This window comes from Chelonia mydas, unplaced genomic scaffold (assembly GCF_015237465.2).
Source record: "Chelonia mydas isolate rCheMyd1 unplaced genomic scaffold, rCheMyd1.pri.v2 scaffold_94_arrow_ctg1, whole genome shotgun sequence".
Taxonomy (NCBI): domain Eukaryota; kingdom Metazoa; phylum Chordata; order Testudines; family Cheloniidae; genus Chelonia; species Chelonia mydas.
In genome coordinates, this window is record NW_025111293.1 from 1 (window position 1) to 4,914 (window position 4,914).

Genomic DNA, 4,914 nt, shown 5'->3' on the forward strand with positions numbered 1-4,914 from the left:
TTGTGAGACTAAGGGTTAGCGGAAACAGCCCTTACTCAAAATCTTGAATATTCTCAAACAACTCTTAAATGATAAGCATCAAGGTGTTCAAGGAATTATTAGGCAATTAATTTACCCAAAACCAAATATTCTTTTCAATTGTTACAGAATGGGGAGGGGGTGACACTGGCTGACCAGGTCATGCTAGAGTGTAGTTAGATCAGTTCACTTGTGTAGATTAAAGTAATGGTTAGATGTATACGTGTGTATTCAGATGTTTAAACTTTATGAAAACTAGTGGAACGTTATGGGTATTGTTTTTGCATGTCTATTTCTGTTATAATGTAATGCTAAACATATTTACATGATAAATACACTTGTAGCTAAATAATACATCAAATAAATTTTGTGAAATGCTAAGGATTTAAGGACTTTAACAGAAAATGCTAATTTCAAAGGAAATAGCCATTATGAATAAGGTCTGAGGTCAAAAATCTAAGTGCATTTCTCACTCCCTGTCATCAAAGGAAAAGCCCACCTGGGTAGATTGTCAGCTTGTTTTCTGTGAGCTTGTTTTCTTATGTTCTTATGTGAGAAGAAGATATAAATATGGATTCAAAGAAAGATCCTGTACCTCTGGACTGTTTGGATTCTAACAGAGAAGAATAACTGAATGAGAAGACAGAGATCCCCAGAGTTATTCTGGGTAGCCCTGTGTGATGGGGTGAGCTCCCCACACTAGCCCTGTAAGAGCTGGGTTGGGCCAGGTGGGCCCAATCAGCTAATTACGCTGCAAACGGTGGAGGTTTAGACCGGAATCAACTGGTTAGAGAGAGTCTCACCTATTCAGGAACAGGTGGGACCTATAAAGCCAGGAAGGTGGCTCTGGGTTGGGGCTGTTGGGAAAGACTGCAGTAAGGCAGACAGCAGTCATGCCCTGGGAAGAGGGAGGAGTGTTTGGGGGCTGCAGGGAGATAGTCTGTAGTTATTCCCTGGGAGGAGGATTCTTGGGGCTGGCACACCCAGAGTGAGGAGGGGAACCAGAGTATAGAAAGCAGCCACAGAATCATAGAAGATTAGGGTTGGAGGCCATCTAGTCCAACACCCTGCTCAAAGCAGGACCAACCCCAACTAAATCAGTCCAGGGAAGGAGCAGTGTGGGCAGAGAGAGGAAGCCCAGAACTGCTGAGCTGTCCCTGGACTGGATCCCAGAAAAGAGGGCAGGCCTGAGTTCCCCTACTAGCCACTGAGGGAGTGGCACCAGGCCAGTGAATGGGAAGATGGCCTAGGACTGTTGATGGACTGAATCCCGTCAGGGGGAATACTGAGTGACCTAGCTGGAGGGCTAAGTCACAAAGAGGATGCTGCGGGTCCTGGAGCAAGAGGCGCTGCAGACCAGAGTGAGAGTGATGGTGTGCAAACTGTGGATGGGCGTTGGCCTCGAGAGCTAATCCCCAGAGTGACCAGGAGGAGATGCCAGACTGGCAGTGAGTGGAGTACCTCATGACACCCTGTAAAAGACTTTGGGGAAACTGACAGTTTATTACATCACTACCACCATTTGGAGTTACAAACTGATTTCCCTGTTGTTATATTTTACCTGCTATAGCCTCTCAATAACCCCCGTTCTTTCTTCTTAGCTAATAAACCTTTAGTTATTTACTGTAGAACTGGCTGCCAGCGTTCTCTTTGGAGGAAGTTCTGGGTGACTGACTGGTCCCTTGGGACTGGGAGAAACTTGGTGTGGTGTGATGTTAGGATTAAGTGACATTTTATCAGAACTTCCAGTTTGTCTGGGTGGCAGGTTAGGCGGTCTGTGACTCCACAGTGAGACTTGTATAGTGATCCAGGAGTTCACGTTTGTGACTGGCTTGGTGAATCATAGAATCATAGAATATCAGGGTTGGAAGGGAACTCAGGAGGTCATCTAGTCCAACCCCCTGCTCAAAGCAGGACCGATCCCCAATTAAATCATCCCAGCCAGGGCTTTGTCAAGCCGGACCTTAAAAACTTCGAAGGAAGGAGGTTCCACCACCTCCCTAGGTAACACATTCCAGTGTTTCACCACCCTCCTAGTGAAAAAGTTTTTCCTAATATCCAACCTAAATCTCCCCCACTGCAACTTGAGACCATTACTCCTTGTTCTGTCATCTGCTACCACTGAGAACAGTCTAGATCCATCCTCTTTGGAACCCCCTTTCAGGTAGTTGAAAGCAGCTATCAAATCCCCCCTCATTCTTCTCTTCCGTAGACTAAACATCCCCAGTTCCCTCAGCCTCTCCTCATAACTCATGTGTTCCAGTCCCCTAATCATTTTTGTTGCCCTCCGCTGGACTCTTTCCAATTTTTCCACATCCCTCTTGTAGTGTGGGGCCCAAAACTGGACACAGTACTCCAGATGAGGCCTCACCAGTGTTGAATAGAGGGGAACGATCACGTCCCTCGATCTGCTGGCAATGCCCCTACTTATACATCCCAAAATGCCATTGGCCTTCTTGGCAACAAGGGCACACTGTTGACTCATATCCAGCTTCTTGTCCACTGTAACCCCTAGGTCCTTTTCTGCAGAATTGCTGCCGAGCCATTTGGTCCCTAGTCTGTAGCGATGCATTGGATTCTTCCGTCCTAAGTTCAGGACTCTGCAGGTGAAATCTAATTCTAGAACACACCACCAGTTTGGGGTATCTGCCCTTGTTTTTTGAGCCTGCCCTGAGTTAGTCACTTACAGTAGTGAGCCACTCCAGACAGCATGACAGCAGGTACCACAACATTAGAGAAAAGTAGACTTGGTACCACTTTATTTTACAAATAAAGGGAAAGACAGGCAAATTGGATCTCTGTGTGTACAATAAAGTCCAAGACACTTAGGGCCTAATTCTACCCTGCTGAAATCAACTGTGAAGCTCCCACTGACACAATGGGAAAAGAAATGGGCCCTTAATGTGCTGTAGTTACCCTGCAGTTGGAATGGGCATGAAAAATATCAGTGCAGTAACATACAGTGCATGATATAGGGACATAGTTAAAATATCTGTTACTTGTTTACTTTTACTGTTGGACCTGAATGTAAATATATACCAGCAAAAAGAACAATAGAATTATCTTGTACAATAGTCATGTACAACCAAGAACAATGAAAAAATCCCATCCCAGATGTTTTTTTCGTTTTTTTTTTTTTAACCTTTAAATGAAGGAAAATTGCAGTTATAGGATTAGGACTTCACAAGGTCACATTATAAAATCAACTTTGATGTATTTCCTAAGTGACAGAGGGTTAGATTCACAAAGGTACGTAGCTACCAAACTGCCTCTTTATAAATACATAATATATAAATCACTACATATTTATTGAAGCAGGGACTTGACTCTCCCATATCCCAGGTGAGTGCCCTGGCCACTAGCTAGAATCAATCTCTAGCTTTTTTTTGGATTCAGTGACTGATTATTTGTACAAAGTGGAACATTTCCAGCAGGAGAGACCCACCCCAGCACAGTCTAGAGTGACTAGGGCACTCACCTGCGTTCACGTCCCTGCTCCAAATCAGGCACAGCAGGGATTGAATGTGGATTTCCCACCGCCCAGTTGAGTGCTTTAACCACTGGGTCACGTGTAAACTGGGGAGATGAGAGAGCTGACCTGGCTTACGTGCCTAGCTCCAGGAGTGGGTTCATGACTGAGGTCCCCGAGCAGAGATAGGTGCCTACCTCTACCTGTGTGTCAGGGGGCTGAGGCTTCGATCAATGGCAGGTTGGCAACGAAATAACTTTGTACATCTAGGCCCTACTCCCTTCCTTGGCATTTCACTGCTGGCAAATGTAGGTGGTTCCCTGTTCAGCTTTCTGGCTTCTGGTGCCTAACTCTCCCCATGCATTGTACGGGGAGCTGGGCGCGTGACTCATGGCTGAGGATCCCATTCGATGGCAAGGCACCTAGGAGTCAGGCCTTGCAACGCCCAAGGCCCTTGGGGGATCTACCCCAGAGTTACTATCCATGGCAGCCTTGGTCAAAACAGGTTGCATATGACTTCCTTTTCTTACTATTGTTTTCTGATTCAAGACAGCATGTTTTTTTAAGACTTTAACATAAAGAAGCCACTAGATACACTAGAGCTGCTTGGAAATTCATCCTTTTCCCCACAAAATATGAATAACCGTGAATATTTTTCATGTTTCACAAATAAATTTGGGATTTTCATAGATCTGTCAAGCGATTAAAAAAAATTAATCATGATTAATTGTGCTGTTAATAATAGAATACCATTTATTTAAATATTTTGGATGTTTTCTACAGTTTCAAATATATTGATTTCAATTACAAAACACAATAGAAAGTGTACAGTGCTCACTTTATATTTTTTTATTCCAAATATTTGAAGTGTAAAAAATGAAAGAAATAGTATTTTTCAATTCAGCTAATACAAGTACTGTAGTGCAATGTCTTTACCATGGAAGCTGAATTTACAAATGTAGATTTATGTACAAAAAATAACTGCATTCAGAAATAAAACAATACATTTAAATTGGTATTCTGTTGTTTAACAGTGCAATTAAAACTGCGATTAATCATGATTTTTTTTAATCTCGATTAATTTTTTTAGTTAAATGCGTGAGTTAACTGTGGTTAATTGACAGCCCAAGTTTTTCAACAGAAATCTGAACATTTTCAATGAAAACAAACTATTTGAGAGAATTTGCAATCTTATTGTGAAGATTTTTCAAAGGAAAAAAGTTTTGATGAATTTTTTTTGAACAGCTCTAATCCATAAAAATATGAGAGAGAGACAGAGAGAGAGGTTGCTATCGTGCATTAACCCTATACCATGGCTATGCTTTGTTCTGTATATAATCTATTTTTACTATAAATCGGTCCCAGTTTGAACATCAGATCCACATCATTTCAAGGACTGCTGAGATCACAGCACAAGGTGGGTCATG